The 24,425-nt window shown below is 43.5% G+C and overlaps 1 protein-coding gene across 4 annotated transcripts in view; it reads right to left on the minus strand.

Annotated features, from left to right (window-relative positions):
• The window catches only part of KCNIP1 (potassium voltage-gated channel interacting protein 1), a 406,302-nt gene that overhangs the window by 220,120 nt on the left and 161,757 nt on the right, over positions 1–24,425 (minus strand). Inside the window, exon 1 of one of the 4 annotated variants that reach the window (XM_054079822.1) lies at positions 24,034–24,055. The exons of the other annotated variants lie outside the window; for them this stretch is intronic. The gene's annotated coding sequence lies outside the window, so the exon portion shown is untranslated. Of the gene's footprint in view, positions 1–24,033; positions 24,056–24,425 lie in introns of those variants that run through there. 4 annotated transcript variants of the gene reach the window in all.

The following is a 24,425-nucleotide window of genomic DNA, read 5'->3' on the forward strand; positions in this document are numbered from 1 at the left end:
TTCTGCAACCACATCAAGTAGCAAACATAGCCACTGTCCCTAACCCAGGACAAATAAAAGTATCTGATAAAAAATAGAAGAAAAAGAAAATGTCAAAAGAAAATATATTATAATGGCATTTACAGGCGTTACAAAATCTGATCCAGGTTTTCACTTCCGCACAATTTCTCCTAAGCGAGACCAAGACAGGCCGGCTTGCAAGCAAAATGGTGCTATCGAACGCATTCAGTAAAGACCATCTCAGCTCCTCAGATACAAAGTATTCACAGATGCTGTCCTTGCTTCTCCCTGCAAGGAAAGCAAACTTAAAAAACCCATCAAGCCTTATCACCATGACCATAAAGTCCCATATCTGAAATTTTACGGAAAGGGATTTGATAAACTCCCTTTTTGCCAGCCTCCCTTGGCTGAATGCTGTTGTGATACACACTTACTAATTAAGCTTTGGGCTCTAACCTCAAAGAGCAGTTATGGCTTCTCCCCGCCTCTGACGTCCAACATGATTTGCTGCGGTGGTAACTTCTAATTGGTGCAACTCCTTCAGTTCTTCCCAAGGCATTCGTCACGCAGATGTGAATGTCAATGTCTCATTTGTAGCTCAAGCCTGGTTTTCTGATTCTTGGAGGAAGTTAAAAATACAGAGCACTGTACACATTTGAAGCACCGCTCTTCAATCAAGTGAAATAATAAAGCCAAAACTAATTCAGTGGCAGGCAGTAAGCATTGGGGGACCCTGCCTTATCTAATTTGCTGCCATCTGCAGTAATCTCTGCTATTAATATTACCATGAAGAATATGTCAAAACCTTAAATTCATCGCTTCAGCATGGTCATTCAGGGAATGAGCGCCAGCAGGAGTGATTGCTCCTCTTGCCGCCTCAGCCTCCAGTCTGAATACTGAAACTCCAACTGCTGTGCAGCAACGTAAAAATAACCTCCCAAATGGCTGTGCCAGGTGCTCTGCCATCAGAGGTTGGTGATGAATATTCAACAGGCCTCTAGGAGTGCCTGGGGGTCTCAGTCCTTCCAGGAACAGCTACCCACCATCAAACATGCATATGAAGCTTCTGTGGTTCCTGCTCACAGTATAGACCCGAAGGACGGAGGCAAACCAAATACTGCTCTTTATTTGATGTATAATTTCCCTTTTTGGTTTGTACTAACAAAACCAATCAGAAGATGAATGGACGGAGAGGTTGTTAAACTCACAAGGCAGTGAATTGCTGTTTCCCTAAGGCACCTCTTATCTACTAGAGTCGCCTGGTGTCACGAGGCTCTCACAAACGAGAAAGAACAAGGAATAGAGAAGACCCAGAGATCAGAGATGGTGGTGCAGAAACAGCGAGTTTAGAGAAAGTCTTGCTGGCTAAAGCCTCCTGAGACCCAAGCCAGGTCTTGTGGCAGCTTGGCTGACAGGGTCTCCCTTCGCACACATGCAGTAAAACTAAGTTGCTGGTTCAGTCAGAGAAAACTGGGAGCTAGATGGAGGGCAGGCATACACTGTGTCAGGGAGCCATCCCTGCCCTGGTTTAGTCTGGCAGTACAAATGAGGATAACCGCAAGGACCAGGTGTCACTGCATGCTGCAAGAGTCTTCCAGGGGCTCTCCCTGACTCCGACAACCCCCCCCCCCACACACAATTTCTCAGCTATTCCTGGAGTCACACTAACAAGACTGCCTGCGTGCACCACAATAACCTCTATTTGCTCTGCAGACACACTGACGGTTTGTTTCAAATCAGACACTTATGCCTTACCCCACACCTTTATGAGTAGTAAATTGTTCTGTATGTCTGACATCTCCTCTCAGTTCCCACCAAGTATACTTTTCATTTGATCTAATTTAATCTTTCTATTCCTTATTGAATTCCTTGACCTAATAAGATAGCAGCATCTTATAAAGCGGAGAGGAGCAAATGTCAGCTAAATAACGTTGCTATTATATCAAGGAGAACTGAAACATGGAGAAAACACTTAAAGATGACAAGAAGAATACATTTAAAGCTCTCTCTGCAGCGGAGTCGCACACTGTACGTCACAAATCTTGGACAGCATGCCCCGTGCTGGGGGGCAGAGGGAGGATTTTTCCTCCATCAGCTGTAATCAGAAGCATCCCCTGCTGACTTGTGCACTAACGCTGACAGATGGTATGTGATGCTCTTCAGGACTAAGATAGCTACTGTAGGGCTGGAACGAGGGATAGAAAACCCAGTTAAGCATCATTCAGCTGCTTTTGAATATCATCCAAGAGAAATAAACTATTGCTTATCTCCTGGAGAAACCACACCACTGGGCACTAACCCTACCTTTATCACAGTGATTACACAAGGTAAGAATACTCCCAGCAGAACTCCAGCTACAATTAATTGACATTTAAAGGCCCTTAAAAATTGTATTTGATCTTCACTGTTCCCCTAATGCTTTTCACTATTGTTAGCTATGGTCCCTGATTTGTTGCTGTTACTTAGACTAACAAATGGTACGAAGGATTTTAACTCTTCAGCCGAAGCTGGAAACAATTCACACACAGTTTTAAGAGACCAGAGTTACATTGCAGAGTGGCAAAACACTGACCTGCCAAAAGAAGAGGTGTTGGGAAGGAGGGAGGGAGGGTTGCAACAGTGCCTGGGCAACTGTTAATCCTGTTGATGACCACGATGCAGCTCAGCTTCAACTGCCAACCCCAAATCATGCGTTTTATTGACAGGATTTGGTCCCGTTAGAGCCAATACAGAGCCTGATCACTACTACAGGAAGACCTTGAAGTTTTATGTAAAGCCAAGGCTGAACTCTCTTACAAGATACACAAGAAGGTGACCACCAAGCACTCAAATCTGGCTGGACATCACTGCCTACATGCCACGAAGCACAGACATCACCCAAAGATGTTAAGAGAAATTAAAAAACACAACATTTCACAGCTGTCTGCCGCGCTTCAACATTTTTTATTATAATCTTTCTGGATTTGTTTTGTTTTTTACCTAGGAGAAGATAACTGTGATTATCTGAGATCTGTATTCAGGAGAAGTTGAGAGATTGTAACACAGCACAATGAGCAGTCCTAGCAGTCATCCCCCAGTACAGCCTTTCTCCTATTTAAATAATTGCCATATATTTTACATTTTTTTATTCAATCCTTTCTGTGACATGCAATACACTTATCTTGCTGGTGGTATCAGAGGTTCAGGGTTACCATCCTGTATTACGCTCTGTAGGACTCTCATCTATATGAGATTTAGGTACATGGGGAGATGCTGGCAGGTAGGCTGCGGGCTTGAGCGAGCCAGCCATGTGCCCGAGGAAGCGCAACGTTTGACCCTCTCATTATTGTTTCATACTCTCTTCTGCAGCAAGTATCAAACAGCAATTCACTGGAAGAAGGACAATCATTTTTCAGATACCACATGAAAGAAATACCAGTCCGGTCCGCACTAGATTATGTGCTACAATATGTAATACATTGCTAGCAAAGCTATGACATTGATTCATTCTGTGTATTGAATTTGTTCGCAGTAATGAATGTATTACTTGTTCCCCGAAGGCCCCAGTCTTTTCTCTCACCTTTACTGATGAATGGTTTATAACTTTGAAACTATTTGCAAAAACTGATTAATGTAACTTATTTTCTAGTCTTAAAAACAGTGTAAGCAATTAGGGTTTGTACAGCAAGCCCCTGCCTAGCCGGGAGGAAAACTGCTGGAACCAGGTAGCATTATCTGATACATTAGCCTATATTTCAGCAGAGAAAACAGTAAAAGGTTGCATCAACACTGAGGCGAAGCACATCCATCTCTCTGAAATAACTCTGTAAAATATGGAGGACGGGCTAAGAAGAATTAATGGCCGCTGCAAAGCCTCTTTATAATCTTTACCAGAACTGCATGGAAATAACCGGGAAAGTGTGATTCTTAATCAAAAGCAATGGTATAATTCTTGGCTTCTGCAAGACAACCGAAGAATTAATAAAAAATCGGAATTGTCAGGGAGGGAGGACAAAGGAAGGTGAGCAACAATCTTAACTTTCTTGTACTCATATATACTAGAAAAAAACTCTAATTCTAAAGATATTTACATTGCAGATGCATCCAAATCCCCACAGGGCAAATTAGTCATTAGCATGGTTTATTTTGTATCACTACAATTACACGACCACCATGTTTCTGGCCAAAAAAAAAAAATAATTAGAGGAAAATCCTCATCTCAACAGAAATATTTGGCACTTTTGCATTTCATAAAAAAACTGGCTACCTGAAAACCCACCTCATGCACTGGTATGAAGGTCTATACTTCAATATGTGCTTTTTTCAAGAAATCTAAGATTATTTACTGACAATGAGTTGTAAGGTTAGAAAAATCTTTTCCCAATGAGCAGTTTCCTGAGGTCTAGGGCTTTGTCCCTTACCAGGCTGTAACCACATCCATTTTTCTAGTTTACAAGCTACTAAATCACTAGGAAAGGTGATGAACTTCAGCCAGAGAGAGGCAACAGCATCACCCCCTGCATGCAGAAACCCTACAAACTGAGATGTGGAGTCCAGAAAAGAAGTGACTGCAGTCAAGGCAGCAAGTAAAGATGGTTGGAGCACACTTTACAGCAGAGGTGCAGATCTTCACCAGAGAAGTTTACAGACACTGAAGAGAAATGGTAGAGCTGAGCTGAAAGAAGAAGTAGAGAGCAGGAGAACGTCCTGCAGAGTTCCTGTTCATGCACAGGAGCCCTTTTTTCTTTGTCTGGTGTTGCATTTAACATGTAATCAGCTCAGGGCACAGGTACGAGGCACGACAATTTGCTAACAGCACCGTAGTGCAAGTCACAACACAAGTCAACAGGAATGACATATCATATCATGCTGTGGGAGTCAAGGCAATTCATTTTAATAAAAAAAAATAGTTCAAGGTAGAAAATGGAACTTGAAAATTGCCTTTACTTCCCCCCCACATACATATCTAAGGGCTCCCCTCTCAGTGCATGCCATGGTTTTTAAGATGCTCCTCCCTAAGACTGAGGCATATGCAAGGACCAGGGGAAAGCCAACTGCAATTGTAAGTGGGATCATTGCTGGGGTACACAGGTCACGGGACTTCCATAGGATTTTCTTGCCTCGTACTCAAAGGGATGCACTAATCCCAATGGTAAAACAGTCCAGATAATGTCCTTAAATCAAGAGCTGCAGGGTCCTTGGGACAACTGCATCCTTTCAACTAAAACAGCCGCTTCTTCTAATTCAGATAAAAGAAAGCCTTTTTTTTTTTTCATCTTTTGAGAACTGAGATCAGTTTGAGCATTTAAACAGAAACTGCAAGAAAAATCCATTCTCCAAGTCTAACTGCACGTACAGAATGTGTTTCTGAAGAGAAATGGATGCTTGTGACACACCTTAACGCTCCAGGTCTAACAGTGAAATCACTTCCCACTTCCCTAAAGCAGTTGCTAAATATAACAAATCAAGAGCAAGAGAACCAGTGCTTTAAACAGTTGCAGAATGACATAGTACTGAGTAATCAGCATGGTACTGAGCAAAATCTACCTTAATCCATTAGTAAGGCGTTCAATATAAATGAAAACACACCCTCTGTGTTTTACTAAAATTGCATGTTTAACTGATATCTTCTTTTGACTTTTAAAGATACCCAGGTCAAGTCGTGCTGAGTATCTTCCAAACCCACTCAAAACTTACACACCTTCATACTGGGTTGCAGATCATTTTGCTTTGAATTTTTTTGCAATTTGGGTTCGAACTTTAACACGCAGCCCAGATGAATAATGCCAAGTTTTGAATGAGTCAGCAAGCAATCACCAGTTGAACAAATAATTGAGACACAGTTGCTCCAGAAAGAGCTAATTTTCCTAAACACACGTTAGAAAGCTGCTTGCCACTCTAGCACATTGCCCTGGAGTTCAACGAGCAGCTGCCTCAGTTACTAAATGGGGTCCTGAGCCGGACAGTCCACCTCACATTTCTAATAAAGAGAAATGGGTTTGATGTGAATTACTAGTTCCTCAGGAGCTCTCTCTAAAATAGAGTTCTTCTGTACAAAAGAAGGGTCCTGAAGCATAATGTTACACATTGCTTTACAATAAGGAAGTAAAAGCCCTGGTTGTGCTTTAGTAACACACAAAGAAGCTACCTTAGAGACAGGGAGATGCATTTCCATACTTACCAACCAGTGGTAGCACAGAGTGGAGCCACAAACATCCTCTATCACATCTTCTCTTTTTGTTTGCAGCTCATTTTTCGTATTTTTTTCCCCCATAAAAAGTTTAGATATCAAATCTAAAGAATAGTCAGTGAAGAGCAATAAGCAATTTATGCCATTTTCTCTTTGATGGACAGACTGTCCTTTGGAGAGATGGATCACTCCCCATTGACTGTAACTGGGCCCTAGAGTAAAAGCTAACCTAAGTGTCTACCTTTCAGCCAGCTGGAGGTAATGAAATGAATCATACCGTGGGTACTTAAACAAATACTACGGAAATGAAAAAAAGGAAAAGAACCAAACGGCTGTCATTTAGAGGTAATAATCATTTGGGGGCTGCTGCAGCTGCACACTTTATGCTCAAGTGATAGACACTCATCTGAAATTAGTACCTAACATTAAAATACAAGCCTGAATAGATAATACCTCCCAGATGCTCCAGACAGTATGAGTTTGTTCTAGCAGGGTAATTCTTGTCTAAAGCCATGTTCAAATAGAGTCAGGTGATCACAAAGCCCCAAGGTCTACATTTGAAGGGCGCTTACTGTAAAAGACAGGAATGGGATGGATGCAGTCAAGTGCAACAGCCCACTGTATTTTATATTTTCTGAGAGGGATTAATTCCCAGGTTTGCTGGCATATCCATGACTAAATGGGCAGCCTTGGGAAGTGTAAGAGGGGGTGACCCTTGCAGCTGGGGAAAGCTGAGCTGAGCATAGTACCCCAACTTCCACTGCTCTGCTGATGGTAACTGGGCTATAAGGAGGCACCTGGAAAGCGTCACCTATGCATATTTCACCATTCTAATATGTAATGGGAGTTATATATATAATACATATAATGAGGTATGAAAGCGATGTAAACAAAATTGCTACAAACAGAACAACCTAAAAACTGCAGTAAGACTGAATTGAATTGACCGCTACTTGGATAAGTGACAATTAGCCCCAACTAGTGTTCAAAACCATGAAAAAAAGGTCTTTTTTATTCATTGTTTTTTTTTCAGAATTAATGCACTAAAACAGAACACTAAATATCTCTTAAAAAGCAGAGAGTAGCTTTCCCTTCCTTTTCATCCAGTCTCTTTGTCCTGAATGAGCTCTTTCTCATGGTCTTCCCATGCTTAGGAGGGTCGATAAGAACCAGGAAACAAACCAAAGCACAGAGAAAGGGTTGTTAGAGCTGACCTAGTCCATAGTCTACTTGCTTCTGAGGGTCTTTCACCATAGGAACTTTGAAAGAAGTTATATAATCTCCAGTTTACTCTGTCTCCTCCGCAGCTGCTCTTCCGTATTGTCAGAAGTAGGACGATAAGCACTGTTCTTGGTCATCCAAAGATCCAGGTATAGAATCAAACTTTTCTTCATAATGAAAACGGCAGCTGAGCAAAACAGACAGGAGGCAACGCATGACTCATGTCAAGCATAGAGAAAAGCTCTCTTGTCGATGTCAGTCTATGTAGCTCAGGTGATCTGTTATTTAGTGGTTCAAACAACATTTAAGTACCAAGCAATTCTGCAAGAAAGGCTTCCTGGCTCTCGAATAATTTGACTTTAAAGAAATGCAGATGCAAACCACATTTAAATGAGGGGAAACCTTGATTTTAGATCTAAATTTGTTTCTGATAAGGTATTTTCAACTCATTATCTAGACTGTGATGTGGCTTTTGAGTTCTGCATTGATATGAGCGGTAACTAAGGCACAGGAGGAATAACTTAAGAATTCACAGCAAGTCAACTCTTCAGACTACAGCTTGTTTAGCAATTACACAACATATGAAACTACAGGAATTCAAATCAGCAGCATCTCTTGGAGTCCTATGCAAAAGCTCCTAAATCCAAGTCATTAAAATGACAAGCCAAATAGGATTAAACAAGATTCATGTCTGTTTTGCGCTGATTACAAGCTCACACTATCATTCACAGGGTGTTTTACTGATTGACTGCATACAAAATAAGGATGTTCAGGACTGATCTGATTCTCCTTGTTGACATACCTGTTATGATGCTTCATTACCACCAACAACTTTCCCCACACACATACTTGGACACACTAAAGAAAGATGAGTTTCTGAAAAGAGAGATTCTACTATAAGAACCAAAGGGCTTCATTCTTTGCTCGCTTCCAAAACATAACACCAAATTATTTATAGGAAACAACTCTGCAAGCCTAGGACAGATTACATCACCTTTACCACCAACGACAAACAAGTCCTGGAGCAGACACGGGACACATCTTGCATGACTAGGGAGAATAACGTAGGCTGTGCAACTCTGTGCCCAAGCCCAGGCAATCACAGGTCAAGACAAGGATGAGAAGCAGCTAATCCCACCCATTTACCGCTTTCCACAATGAAAGCTCCACACCAGTTACTGCTAACAGAGCACGTGCTGGCATTCCAGGTGACTATAACATTTATTAACCAGCCTGGAACACAGTAAGCATCTGCAAATTCTTTGGTGTTGGTTTTTTTGTTCAGAACCTCTCCATAAACTGTTTTGTAACTCAGTGTCTGTTAGGGATTAAAAATTTATTTCTTGAAAATACTTCTAAATATTTCCTTAAGATTACCTGGAGCATCGCTTCCATGGTCACATGGAACAACAATTCACCTGAAGTCCTTATCTGCCAGCGTTTCCCCTTTTGAATGACCAAAACCCCAAAATTTTGCTGTCTCCTGATGCAGCCCAGCCCCCACACGAGAACAGGAACACTGAGGCACTCAGTGTGCCTTCCCACTCGTGACCGCTTGCCCTAAACACAGCAGTACAACTTTTGTGCAGTGACTTTACTACTGATGGGAATGCTTTGATATAACTTTTCTCAGTATCCCTAAGGAGGAGGTTTGTCCCTTTGCCCAGTGCTAAGGCACATTCACACAGGCATATAAATCTTAGTCTGCTCTGCAGCTGAGATTTTTCAAAGCTTTAGCCTGTAGGTGGAACGATATTTCATCTACAGGGCTTGTGAGCCATCTGTTTACACAGAACAGTGTTTGAATCTATCTGTGAATGGAAGGGCTATTTTTCTGTAGATGAATATATTACATACAAATATATATACACATAACCTCAAGCTACAGCGTGCACAGTGTTTATCGTAATTCAAAATTAATCCAATGATATGCATAAAATCCTGTAGCTTTATGTTAAAACACAACACACAAACATCAACATCATAAATGATCCTACTTAGCAGGTTTTCATTTTCTTCAAGGGAAGGCTTTGGAAAAGGTTTTCCGGTGTTAACAGCTTTATTTAGAGTTACAAGAGCAAAAAAAGCCTATGCTGACTTTTGACAGATGCATTCTGAAAAGATGAAGCCACAGGGAGGCACAAGGGTAACACAGCCGCAGCGAAAGACCTATTTTGCTGTTTTTATGAGGCACTGGTTCTCAAAAAATGAGAGAGTTTGAGAGCTTTGTACAAAAGGCTTATAGCCACCAGAATCTGAAAATTCCATTAAAGCCCTCAGGTTTCACCAGAGCAAAAGTGGCAGGAAAGATGTTCAGCAAAGAGGCTGTCGAACAGTTTGCACCAGTGCTTGTTCTGGACAGAAACTCTGTTCTCTTGAAGAAGTGAGAAGTGAAGGGAGGTAGTTTTTCACAGATATTAGGCTTTGATGCCACCATAGGAGTTATACCAGAGCTAGGATTATACAAATTTCTAGGAATTTATTCTGAGCACACCTGTGGACTGACTTCTTTCCTAAGCCCATAGGTCTGTTGTCATGTTTGTGCCGCTGCTGGACTGACCTGATACAAAGGAATCCTTCAGTGTGGGCTATTTTTCCTTAATGTGAAGTCACAGTTTATGTCTTTAATGGAATTGCAGATAATGGGCAGAAGCCTGTAATAGTCACTGCTGAACACCTTATTTGGGTAAAAGACTTCAACAATTTAATATACATGATCCTTTTTTATCCCCAAATAGTCCTCATTAACCTTTAACCAGAAATTAACCTTATCATCCGCTCAGAAACATCCTACCCTGTCTGACCGAGAAGAAAATAGAGAGTACCATGAGCCAAATTTTTGTATGTATTTGGGTACCTGCAGAGGCATATTGGCATCTGCTTGGATTTTAGGATGTGCCAGAACTGGTTAGGTGGTTAAATGAGATAAAAGGCAGCAGAAACTGCTCAAATGCTTTTAGGGGGAAAAGACCTCCACCCTCCTGGTCCAGTGCCTGACTACCATAAAAACATTTCAGATCAAAATCCCTTTGATCACCCATACCTCAAAAGGCTTGTCCATGCTCACAGAGGGGTCTGCAGATCCACAGGGATCAAAGTCTTCGTGCCCAGCTGTCCAAACCCACCGGTTCCCAGCCACAGCCCCCCGGCTCTGCTGGGGCACACCAGCCCCAGCCAAGCCAATCTGCCTGAAAGCAGGGTGATGCTTCTGGGAGCAGAGATAACTGGGGAGAGACAAAAGGACATTTTCCCTCAAGGGACCTTTAATTTAAGATCAGAGGTTCCACAAGCAGCAAATCTGCTCTAGAGTATGTCCCAGCTTCTATTTTTCTTGAGAAAATATGAAGATGAGAAAGGCAGCCAGCTGGAGTAGCCTTTTCTCATCGCCATGGCAACGGCTGTACACAGTAGGATGTTGGGGATAACACCAGAGGGAATCCTGGCCTGGAAAGATGAGTTAGTCGGCTCTAACATGGGATGTTACCTGCCTCTTTCAACCCTCAGCCCCAAAGACAAGCAGGGGCTCTCCGACGGAGACCCCTGACAAAGCTGCTGTCTCACAACATTCAGCTGCACTGGGCTGGAGCTGCCATCAGTCACAACTGCCACAGAATAATTTGCTATAAATCGAGCAACTGCCCACAGCACAACTGCACTATTTTATTTTATTTTTGTCAAGTTACCATATTCAGGAGCGTCTCTTTTTCTAGAGATGAGGTTCTGGCAAAGTAACCAAAATGAGTTCACAAGTTTCAGCTAGTGAAAGGCTTCATTTGCAGCACAGCTTTTCTCTGCAAAGGTCTGAGGCAAGCTGGGAATTTGGAAGAGAGATAATAAGTCACCACAGACTGAGAACTTTAGTGTGGACAATATTTTCTAAAAGCAGTGGCCGTGAGCTGCCAAGCTTCCCCCAGACAAGGTGCTACCCGCGTCTTCCCTTGCTCCAGGCAGGGATGCAAGTGCAGACTGAGCACTGCACAGCGAGCACAGATCCATCCACTGCTGTGCTGGGAACCCAAGTGCATCCTGCTCAATGGACTGAGGTAGTTTTTCCCCTTCATAAATGCACACAGCAAAAAAAGAAGTCTGTCACATATCTTGCGGCAGGCGAAATCCAAATTGCATCTCCAGTCTTAATGCAAAAATATCAGGTTATCATGAGTTAATTACCTCCTAAGAGAAAGCGACGGAAGAGAACTCTGAAACAGTGCTCCTGTACTTCGCATCCACCCATGAACCAGTAATTTCAGTAGGTGAGAAATCCCACAGCAAGACAAACTGGAAGCACAGAGCATTTTTCCACTTCAGTTCACAGATGGGCACTGCAGCTGTGCCCTTCGTCCTCCTCCTGGAGCTGCTTGGACGATGTGCTGGAAGATGACCCACCATCACCACAGCAAACGCAGCCACTCGCAAACAACCAGGGCAAACTCCTCCCTGAAACCTGTGCTCCCTGTAGCACCCTAAACCACCTCTGTTGAGGCAAAATGGTCTGATTATCAAAAACATAAATTAAAGTGAACATCAATTTGAAGACCAACAGGGTAAATCAGACAGGATGGAATCAGCGGAGGTTGTCAGCATCGAGGTGCATTAAGCACTGCAATGTCAAGGTGACTTGTTCAACACAAGCCGTTGAAGAGCAGGTAAAGCAACTTGGGTAGGGAATAATTGTTTCTAAGAAAGGAGTAACATGAAAAGCCACACAACTACCAATGAAGACTCGTTGAGTGTTGACTGCCCATGACAGACAAAAATCTCCACAAATAATTCACTTAAGTCTTTCTTGATCTCACATTAGCTTTCGGCAAGTTCTTCCGAAATATTTCCTATTGACCAGCTTCATTTTTACCACAAACACTTGTAGAACAGAAATAGAGAATTTAATTTGGTCAGTGCATATCATCATGAGAGCCAGACTTTGATTTTCGTTTGGCCCCAAGCCCCAAATTCACAACTGCACCTGAAAACCAATCCAGGTTGTAACCTGGCCACCTTCTGTCCGTGTCTGGTTACAGGTTACTCCCCTGATTCCCCTCTCGCTTCAGGAATTCAATCACAGCCAAGAAAGTAAAACTCGGGGGGAAGGGGTGTTTGTATACTTCTCTTTCCTGTTAACTTGTTTCAGTTGTCAGTAGACAATTTGAAAATAAAGAAAATGTAAAAGTAACCTTTCTCTGGAAATAGAAATAATGAAGATTTGTTAAAAATAATCGGTATCCCAAGATGATGAGAAGTAGCAGCTTTGAAGTAATAGGTGGATCCTTTGATGACAGCCAAATTTTTGTAGCAGAAAGTATAAAATACGCTCGGTTGTTGAAAGTGAAAACTTGAAATTTAATGTCAAAATAATTGAATATGCTAAGTTCCTTTACTGAAAAGATTGAAATCTCTACTCAAAGAAATGAATGTTCAAGAAACCATCCATTAACAAACATCTGATTGCTTCTACAGTTATAATAAACAAATCAAAGTATATTTTAACCTCTCCTATATTCAAAACATACTCAAACGGTTTCAGGAGAAGGTAGGTGGTGAACGTTAAGCTCAGGATTTAAGTGTCTGATTCTCTAGCAGAGGGGCTGAGCACACGTGCTGCCTCATGCACCGTGCAGGAAAACCCCCGTAGCCTTCTGAAGAATGCGTTATGCATACAAGACAGAAAATTATGTTTGAGCTGATCAAAACTCAATCCCAGCCTGGGAGGACTCTGAGACAGCCTCAGAGTTAACCAAGATGGAGACGTTTGTGCACTTTCCTTCACTGACGCTACAAGCAGCAGGCATCTCCAAACCCCCTATTTTAGCATGTGGCAGCAAGCAAACTCTGCATTTTGCCATGACTGTGACAGACAGTGAATTTCTGAGACAGACACTCGTTGGCTTCAGTTACATTCTTCCTCACGAAGTGTCTCTCTTTAGTGCCGGCAAAGAAAACCCACGGTTAATTAGCAGATCCGCAAGCCATCCAGCCTTATGAAAAGATGCCAACAGGCTATTATTGTTACACTGCATCTTCTAAAAAACACTAGTTATGGTAGATTCTTAATTCTAGAGCATTCTTGTTGGCACGTACTAGGAAATACATTTTTAAATAGATGCTCTGGAACATCTCAGGCATTCAGGTACTTCTGTCTGTAGGTCTGTAACAGCCTGGGAAAGGGGAGAAGTGCTACACAGGCAACGGCAAGAACTCGGGCACAAAACACTCAGAGCATTGTCTCCTGGGGGAGGAGATCATTCAGAAATGATGTCTTCTCTCTCAACGTTTTTCACCTCCGTGACTGAGTAGAAAAAAAGGAAATAGAGTGAGAGTACTTTTCTGGATTGACCAATAACGATGAGAGTAATATTTCCCTCTTTTAAGAAAAAGTATAAATGCACCTTGCTAAAAGTCATATTTGTAACCTTTTGAGAATTCCAAAACATGCAATACGTAATCATTGCATAAAGATTTCCTATATAATATAGATATAGAGAGAGTTCTCTAAATTCAAATGGGATCATCTCAGGGCAACACAACGGTTGGAGGCCAGAAGTACCAGTGAGGTTCAGGCCAGTCCCGCTTGCCTGGGCTGTGGCAAAATAGGAAGCACAGCAGTAGGAGCAAGCAAATGCTGCCAAGGACAGAGGTTTGGGAGGCAAGGGGAAAAGGACTCAAAACTTGATCTGGTTTTATTTTTCTTCTTGGCGGAATACTTTTTTCCCCTGTTGTATTAGATGCAACAAGCCTGCCATCGCGCAAAGGCATCCCAAGCAGCTGGTAGCAAATCATAGAATCACCAGGTTGGAAAGGACCCATTGGATCATCGAGTCCAACCATTCCTAACACTCCCTTAAACCATGTCCCTAAGCACTTCATCCACCCGTTCCTTAAACACCTCCAGGGAAGGTGACTCCACCCCCTCCCTGGGCAGCCTCTGCCAGGGCCCGATGACTATTTCCGTGAAGAAGTTTTTTCTGATATCCAGCCTGAACCTCCCCTGGCAGAGCTTGAGGCCATTCCTCCCTTGTCCTGTCCCCTGTCACTTGAGAGAAGAGCCCAGCTCCCTCCTCTCCACAACCTCCTTTCAGGCAGTTGTAGAGAGCAATAAGGTCTCCCCTCAGCCTCCTCTTCTCCAGGCTAAACAACCCCAGCTCTCTCAGCCGCTCCTCATAAGACTTGTTCTCCAGCCCCTCACCAGCTTTGCTGCTCTTCTTGCATGTCTTCATGCAGTGGTCCTTAACACAGACATCCCCTGAGGCAAGCCACGAGGGAGCCAGCACTGTGGCAACATGCATTTTCTATCTCTGAATGCACCACGTAACCCATGCTTTGTACTAGAGAACGTCTAAAGAAACATATAATGCATATACGTACCCAAAAGTTGAGGCAACACAACAGGCTCCATAGGTAACCTACTGGCTTGTAGTGTGTTAGCAGCAAGGTGTATATATTTCGGTTTAAGGATGGCAAATGAGAACATGACAGATGTACAAGCCTGGAGGTGCAGTCACCAACTATTTAAAACATGCAGCTGTGTGGGGACAGGGACACACATCAGCTACAGCCATCAGGAAAATCCAGCAGCAGCAAATGGCAACACAACACAATTCTCCCAGTGCTGCCGGCGAGCTGACCCCTGCCCACAGCAACGCAGCCCAGCTCCCAAGCTACTCCTCGTCCTTGCCATGCTCTCCTCTGCTTGCTTCCCGTGCACTCCTGCGTCCATCAGGAAACAGGACAGGGTCTAACCAATAGTAATGCATTAAAGACTGATGTTGTTTCAAGCTACATCATTATTCTTCACCGCAATCTTTTCTAGATATAAATCACTCTTTTCCTAGGCTTGCAAGCTCAGTCAATGTTAAAGATCAAATATCTGCCTGGCACACGTTAGAGCTCTGACAGGTCTATTTATAACCTCACGAACGAACCATCACCTACAAGTCTTTGCCAACGTTAATCGAGCTATTTGCTAGCCTTGGGTATTTAAACATAATTAGAATTCTTTCTAAAGCTGCAGCCAGTGTGAACCTCATTGTACCATCTCTATGTGGAAAATATAATAATAGTATTTAAAATGAAGCATGAGAAATCTTGAATACAGTTCAAAAAAAAAAAAAAAAGAAAGCAGATGAGCAGATGGAAAGTCTCCCAAGTCAAGATATAAATTTTATGCCCATTCATTGAAATAGTCTGATATTTGGTGCTACTTTCAGACCACAATTCTGGATCCCACATGATTCTGTAACATCACAGAGAAAAAGGAGTTGGAGAGGTAGTAAGGACTTGCATTCACTTTACAACTCAGTAAACTGAAACATGACTCAAAAGATCCCTAGGCAGCAGCAAGGGGCAGGTGTCTGCAGTGGAAAACACGTGTCGGCATAACAGTGCCGGCAAGGGATTCGCTGCCCGGTATCACTGCCACCTTCCCACTGCAAAACAAGCAAACAAATGGGGATTTCCCTTGACTGTCATCTAGGATTCAGGATGTTAAGAAGGAAACGTGTAATGAAGTGGACCTGAACCCTCAGACAGAACACTACAAATCAATAAAAAAATAAGCAAAAAGCAAAGCATGTGCTGTGTAAGGCGATACATCTCAAACTCAATCATTTCCCAAGATAACACAGAAACTCAGGTCTAACCAGTAGTGTAACAAGACCGATATTTAAGAAATGTATCTCATTTCTAGCCCTGCACAGCTGCCAACCAGCACAGCATTTGGAGAAGCACTGATGACAACACATACAAGTTTTAGTTTTGACCCTGTTGCAGCCTCTGAAATGTTCCAGGGAGCAAGACACGTTATTCCAGCATTAAAAACACACCCAAAAATGATTTGGCTTCTTTTTTCCTTTTAAGATAATCAAAATAAATTGTTTCAAAGAATGTGTTTAAGGACTCTGGTGCTGTCTTGGAAAACTTGCTAACTTAGCAGGGTGGGCAAAATGCAATCCATATAAGCTGACAGAAATACTCCTTTTGGCTTCAGTAGGTTGGACCCCATCCCTTAAATAAATAAGCAGTAGCACCATTTAAAAATGATAGAATCAAAAAACAACACACAGGAATGGGGAACAGACTGCCTGCAACGTAATTAACATAAATTCCATTCAGCAAATAAAAAAAAAAAAAGATTACTTTTTGCAGAATAGTGAGGGACTGAGTGCCTATTTTTTGGTGGGAGGATTAATTTGCCCATTTGTTTGTTCCATGTAACAGTTGACTTTCCATTAGCAGCCACCTCCTAGTTTATTTCAAGGGGTTGCTACCATCTAATCAGACTGTAAAATGTTCCCCAGCCCAGGACAGAGGTGTGATTACAACTGTCGAATTGCTCTGAATTGTATCTTTATGACTCCGGCAAGCTAAACCGTGGTTCACAGAGCAAAGAAAATTCAAAAATGTTTCAGTCTGTTCTCTGCTTTATATAAAGTTCAGAGGAATCTGAACTACTGCACCAGACATGAATGTTAATAGACCAGTGCTGAACTGTTGCATGCTGGTGGTGACACGCTGCATCACAGCAAAAATTTGAGCATAACTGAGAAAGATAAACCTGAAGCTACACAGGAGTGTACCTCTATGTGTATTTGTGGCTTAGGTAACAAAGTACCTGAAAGTGGGGCTGTCCTCTCTGGTGCTTCAGCCTTTCCTGAGCTCCTCCTGAGGTTCTTGGCTTTCACTCCAGCTCAGCCCCCCTGGGACATTCAAACAAGAGCAAGGGTTGTGGCCTCAGTCTCTTGCATATATCAAGTGCGACCTTCATGTTTTTAGGGAAGCCTCTGAGGCGGAGATGTGCTCCCCTGTGTAGGAGCTTGGCTGGCACAGGCATCAGCTTCCACTCCTACACCCTAAGAGGAACTTCGCACTCACACCCTGAGCATCCCAACGCAGCTAACAGCCAGTTGTGAAATGTGCCATAAGTGACTTAGGAGCTGCCAAAACATCATCCAGAGGCTGAGGCAGCCCCCATTTTCTAATGCAGATGTTGCTTACCTGAGCAAAAAGCCTCCCGCCTCTTTCCTCTTTGCTCAAATGCCAACTTATCCATCGCTTGCTGCCTACCTTGTGCAGGCAGTACAAGATGTCCTAGCACACCAGCCCCAGCCCACGCCCTCAGATCATGCTTCCCGCACATCAAGAAAATAAACATGATTCTGTCACTTAAGCCAATAAGGGCTTTTTAACCCAGCTGGACAAGAACTGCCATACCGCTTCCAAATCCATCCTATTAAGCATAAATTCTTCTGATGTCCCCAAAGCTTCTTCATATCCCTGAGAGGGAAACCAGTACCCATTTCCTTACAAGTGTCCTAGACTTTATTGTAATTCTTAGAGCTATTAAAAGGCTGCCTATGACAGCAGCACCATAAATTGTCACTCGGTGGTGCATCCTTCCGGAGAACAGGCTACAACCTCTGCTACAAAGTTCTTGTTAAATCACTAACCGCAGAAACAGACACTAATTGCGTGTTCTTCATTCAGTGCTCAGCACGAGAGGCTGGGACTTTGTAAAACACTGAGTACTCAACAGCTTCAGCTGAAGTCTGTGAGCTGCGCTTTGATCCTGTAAAGCACTGCAAGAAATGGAACAACTTGAAAAGTGAGGCCATGGGTATTCCCGCGGTGTGGCTGAGCCCTGTGTGCTGATGGGCTGTGTGATCACAGCCTCCTCGTGCTGGAGTGCTGTCAGCATAAACACGTTCGGGTTTATAAAGCACAGGGTGCCACAGTGATGGACAGTCTGGGAGAGCGAATGCATAAATTACCTACTTACACTTTTGGAAAACATTTTCCTATGGCATTTGTGAGACTTCAAAGTGACCATCCACGATGGAGCTTATGTTTGGAGGCCCTGAGCTACAGATACATGCATTAAACATACCAAAGACAGCCCAACATCCTCTGAAGGTAACAAACCCCTTCAGTGAGTTTTGCTACTCTACAGAAATCAGCGTTAATCCCAGTCCGGAACGTGCTCCAAGTTTACGGTTGGCCGGCAGCTGCCGCAGGTGTGGAGAGACTCCATTCTTAGATACTCTCTTCTCGGCAGCATGCTCAATTCTCATGAACCATTGGAACAGGGATCTCAGAATAACATTCCCCCCTTGTGTTAACCACATTGGTGGTACAGCCTTGAACCACCTGCGAGAGCTTGGGCGCAGCAGACTGAGCGATAAACTGGGAGAAAGAGTCTGTCACCTCTTTTAACAGCACACGACGCGTTTAAAGCATTTCCAGACTACAGATGGCATTCCTCTCCAACTCTGCTTTCCCGTACACAGGGCATGCAGGTGGGCGTTCTGCCTTCACTAGATGAAAACTGAAGCATGAGAAAGCACCTTTAAAGACACAGAGACCTTTCTTGTGTCATGATTTGTATCTCGATTCAAGTACGTGCTTGTTGCAGTAAAGAAGGTCAGAATCCTCAGCTGGGGATGTAGCTGGGATACGTTTCTAAAGGAGTCAGAAGAAATTATGCCACAGAGGAACCAAAGAACGCTGCCCGCAATTTTAACACATAGTAAGATTTTATACTGTAGCTTTAATTGACTTCTACACAAAATTTGCCTCAGCACAGGCTGTTACCAAACCAGGGCATTTCGGCAAGGTTAGGGACAGGAGGAATGTGTTGGGTGTCCGTGCCCCCACCACATACCTGGGAAAGGAACCTGCAGGCCCTGGGACAAAGGATCATAGGGTGAGGCTACAAAGCACTAGACAGGGCACAATGGGGGGAATGTTTTTTTCCCTTATTCCCTTAAAATGTTGCAAAGCATTTCACCATCATTTTTACTAGATTTTGCAGAATACCAGAATTCTTTTTCCCCACTACCAGTATATCTATTTTTGTTTCCATACAGATGCATTGGAAGATTTTTGGAATACGCTTCTGTCCTTCAGGCATGTTTTTCAGACAGGAACAGTAAACAGAGCTCTTTCCAGTCTCAGCCAGCAGAAACATCATATTTTTTTTTCCAGTTCTCTGCTTTGTTCCTTTGTTTAAAATATAACCACAATAAATATCATCTATTTCATCAAAGTCACAGTGAGCACCTAAGGACAGACCTGCAGTCACAGCACCGCCAGAGATTTGCCACAGTAAGGGCAAAGCAATGACTATTAGAGGCAACTCACATGTAACAGATCAAAATACCTTAAAGCATCTCCGCCCCACTGCGTAAGATGTTTTTTAACTAAAAGCTGCATTTCTATGAACTGGATGTTACATCCATGAATAATCCCTACATGTCTGCAGCACAAGCCTCCCAGCAACATAGCGCTCCAGCAGAGCTTTGCCTTTGGAAGCACAGCTAGGGTGTCTTCTTAGAGCTGGTTGATATCTGGTTTTAAGAGAGTTCTTTATCAATTTTATTTCTAAGATGATCTCAAAAATTTCTAGGCTGGGTTTTTTGGTTTATTAAGGCTAAAGCATACTAGAGTGAGCCTCGCCTTTTCCACAGAGAAGCCGATAACTGGGAACTTAAATTATCACCTGGGCAAGAGAAGATGCAGATACAGGTCCCCATCCTGCCTGCTTCAAACTAAGACCTCAGCTTAGACAGTGCCAGGCCTTTTCTCTTACACCTTCTTTCTCCTTTATAAAAACCTGGTTTTTTCTCAGTTTCATCCTTATGTTGAACAAAAGAAAATGCTGCAATACTCCTAAATGTCACTGTCTGGCTGAACAAGTTTCCAACCAATTTTCTCTGGTTCATAGGTCTTTTAAGATGAGATGGTTCCGTACGTGGAGATTTACAGGACACAAGAAAGGCAGAGAACAGTGATGCAGTGCCAAAATGGAGCCATAGGAAGAGCCTACTGGCCAGGACACAGCTGTGCCCACCAGTCACGCCACAAACTCAATCAAAGAAACAGCTACTCCTCATGATGCTCCATTCCTGGAGGTGTTCAAGGCCAGGTTGGATGGGCCTTGGGCAGTCTGATCCAGCGGGAGGTGTCCCTGCCCATGGCAGGGGTTTGGAACTAGATGATCCTTAAGGTTCCTTCCAACTCAAACTATTCTATGACCGTCTCCTGCGTTCTCTGCCTCCTCCTCAAAGCTGAGCAGCTCCTGTCCAGAGCACACAACAGAAAGCCAAACTCTTTCAAGCCACAGGACCAAAATCTGCTACAGAAGAGGGGGAAGAGCGCACTTACTGTGTTTGAAAGAACGGATTTCCCAGTGACAAGGTAAGAAACATATCAATAAGGCAAAAAAACCCAAGTTTTTCAAAATCCCACTCCTCTCTGCTGGAGCCGGAGTAAGAGGCAGCCCAGCAGGCTCCCTGGGCTAAGCCTGTTGCCTGCCCACCCTGCTGGCATCACTAGCATGGTTTCAGGACAATTCCAGAGTGCAAAGTTACTGGTAAAAATATAGGAGGACAAGAAGCCAGCAGTTTCTTAAACACAGTGCAGGTTACTGGAGGTGAACTCCAACAGCTCCAGAAGCGGGGACACAACTGGCATTTCCCTGGGTCCCCGTAACACGAGCAACCTTTTCTTCCCAGACAGAGTCGTACAATAACAATTACTTTATAGAAAAAAAAAAAATCTGGAATATATTATTAGAAGCAAGAAGAGAGATATCACTGTGCAACACAGATTACATAGAAAGAAAAAAGAAAGGGAAAAAAAAAGAAAGACTTCCGAAGCTTTGAATGACTGCAAAGACCATCCACTGGTACTACTGGCTGCAAATTTGTCAGCACTGAAGCCCCTGAAGGATTTCAGTTCTAGGCCGAACTCAACAATATAGCAACGCTTTTCTTCCACCCACCTATTTGTATGTTTTAGGCTTAAGTTTACCCCTGTTACAGTCTACATGATCCCAAATGCCAAAGGCTTGTGAACTTCCAATCCTTCTAAGAACACCACAAACCCTCTTCAAAGGCTGCATCTTCCAGATGACTAAACACAGTGTTATGTGCCGAGGGGTTTCCCAGGTGCACTCACAAGCTTTGGCCAACAAAATCCAAGTCTGCTAGATATCCTACTGTTATTTACAGAGCAAGTTCAGGAGCTCCGCAACATAGGTGTGTTACCCAAACAGTCCCCGACATCAGCTGAACTTTTTGCTCCCTGACATTTGGAATACGCCAAAATATTTGCACTGCTTTTGGAGGAAACATTGAAATTCATTTCAGATGAAAAATTACATAGGAATGCGTGTACTAGATAAGGCAACAACGAGGACAGGAAATGCTTTAAGGAGAATCTAGGAATAAGGGAAAAAACATAGTTCAACCTTCACAGGCTCCAACTATTTGTGATTCAGGGGACTTCTTGACCTAGAAGTCACTGTCCTTTTAGTTAAGAAAGCCTATTTAAACACATAGTGTATCTGAAGTTCCATTCAGCCATGGAAAATGCTCACCTAAAGAAGCAGCTGATGTTTGATGTGGAGAGCAGAAGACATGCAGCATCACGCAGTGCCCTTGAAGCTTTCATTTGCTGTCACTCAGTGTCCCCTTGTTAATATGAACTGGACACAAGCAGCACAGAAGATCTCTCAGACTAAACATCCTCTCTGAACGTCACAGCAAGTTTGGTAAGACAAATCAAAAGGAATTCTCTTTCACACTCAGAATGCTATATCAGGCATGTAAGAAACTGTAAAATTAAGGAATTAATCATTAGCGTAGGAAATGTCAATTCCATGAGTGATTATATTGTACAGAGAATTAATTTGTCTAATCCTGTACAAAGTAGGAACACCGAGCTCCCTCGTTGAGGTTTTCCTAAGTCAGAAAGGTATGTTTAGAAACTGCTCATTAGGGATAAAATCCAGCCCAAAAGAGCCAGAACACAAGGCTTTTATACCAAACACAAACCACATAAGGCCCTTTGAGAGATTTAAGTGACCCAAAGACTTTGCACTGGCACCCAGCTGACTCCCTTCTGGATGGCCCAGTGCTTAAAACTCCAGCAGTGCAGAAAATGCTTTTCAACGGGTTATCACAGAAGGGGTTTGCAGGAGGAATTTGTCGCGAGTTCATTACTGGTTTTGTTTTGTTGGATACTTAAAATCCCATTAAAAGAACAGAGTTCCTGCAGTGAGGAAGAAACCCGAGCTGCATAAAGGTGAAGCTACGCTGCGCAAAGGGAGTCTGCGGGAGGCAGCAAGGGCAAAAACATAAGCAAGGAGAAGAAACTTGGTGTGGAAGGGAAGTGTGGCAGACATCCACAGACATCTGTAAAGCGGATGATAGATTTAGAGTGCCTCGAACCCACAAGCCACTCAATATTGGCTCATGGAGGGAACAGCAAAGGCAACCAGCGTCAAAAAGAGCTTTTTTATGATTGCTGTGCTTTGAGGAAAACAGAAATACCAAAGCCAGGAGAGCAATGGAGTTGAGAAGTGGAATCCTGAGCCTCACTCTCAGGTGGAAACCACTCCCTTTCCTCCAAAACACCCACCTCCAGGAGAAAAACCTGCTCTCCTGAGGAGCTGCACAGCACCAGAACAATTGGAAGGAGTCGCGAGTTACCTCCCCACAGCAGCAACAGAGGTGGGAAGAGGTAAAAAGGAGACACCTAAACGTCCAGAGAAAGAAGAGAGGATTAGGAATACAAAAGAGAAGAAGGGGAGGAGAATCACATGGCAGGAAAAAAAGGTGACAAATTTAAAAAGAAAGGTTTAGAGAAGAGCAGGATGTTGAAATCAAGCAGCAATTAAAATAATCAATGCCAAAACGCCTGGAGACCAGCCCAAAGCTTTGGCAGCATGACAGCACACTGGCAGAATCTGCATCAGGAATAACTCCTTCACCAGGGGCCTTTTATTATTCAAAATACAGCAGTTCTGAAGCTGGGAAAGGAAGACTAGCAAGCAGTTAAGTGCTTTGTTAAAGGCCTCCAGAGATGCCCTATGCAGATAGAAGATTACTAATCTTGTAGAAAAACTACAGAGCCCCACCTGAAGGGTGACACTGCAAGGGAACGCCCCACCACCCAAAATGTGGTTTAACCAACCCATGACCCACTCCTCTATGTGGACAGTGGCATAGAATCGGACCTTAAAGATCATCCAGTTCCACTCCCCTGCCATGGGCAGGGACACCTCCCACTGGCTCAGGCTGCTCAAGGGCCATCCAACCTGGCCTGGAACACCTCCCAGGGATGGGGCAGCCACAGCTTCCCTGGGCAAACTGGGCCAGCGTCTCACCATGATAACACGTTCCTGCTGCTTCTGGAGGTATTTCAGCGAGCCTGCACAATGCCTGCAGTGACAACCTGAGCACAGAACCCATCCCATGGACAGCTTTTTATTCTGTTCCTGCTTTCAGAGACCACCTCCTCACCTTCTTAGGTGCTAATTATGGCAATAGATTCAACTCAGTAGGTTGGTGATGCAATTAAACTGCTGAAAATAAGAGAGAGAAGCCATGCCACGCAGCCTACCAGTGGTCCAGAGCCGAGGGGTTTGGATTACAGGGGATCTTTTCTTGCATTAGCCTAAGGATAGGCTGCGTAATGAGTTAATTCTTCCCTGTATATTATAGCCATATCGCACCATGGAAAACAGACTAACATCCATCAGGCGCACAGGGCATCGCTGTGCCCAGGCAGCCTCTAGTGCTTAGGTGTCCTGCTGCCACCCATCACTTTCCCCACCAGTCCCATCTCACATGGCTTTTGACATTACGCACCTCAAGGTTTCAGAGACCCAAACGCTCTCTTTGTATAGGGATAACAGAACAGCCCAGGCTGCACCGGGTCTGTTGTTGACTTTGCAGAGGGTACCTTGCTTCTGGCCATGAGACAAAGCACTACGAATAATGCAGCAAGAATAGTAAGGATAAGCAATTTACATATCGAAAGGGTCAATTCTTCTGCAGCTGAAATGAAGATCTCAGAGCAGCTTTACAACACGCATTTCATTAGGGTCTGATCCAAAAGCTCATACTGCTCCAGGCAGTGTCCTAGTTGCCTACATGCTTTTACAGCCTTGTTCAGCAGAAGTCAAACGTTCCCATGCCTTTTCTTGGCTGTGACAGGTGGACCTTTGGATTCCCTTTGCCATCTTTGATAACGTTATTTG

Source organism: Cuculus canorus, chromosome 14, assembly GCF_017976375.1.
Source record: "Cuculus canorus isolate bCucCan1 chromosome 14, bCucCan1.pri, whole genome shotgun sequence".
Classification (NCBI taxonomy): Eukaryota; Metazoa; Chordata; class Aves; order Cuculiformes; family Cuculidae; genus Cuculus; species Cuculus canorus.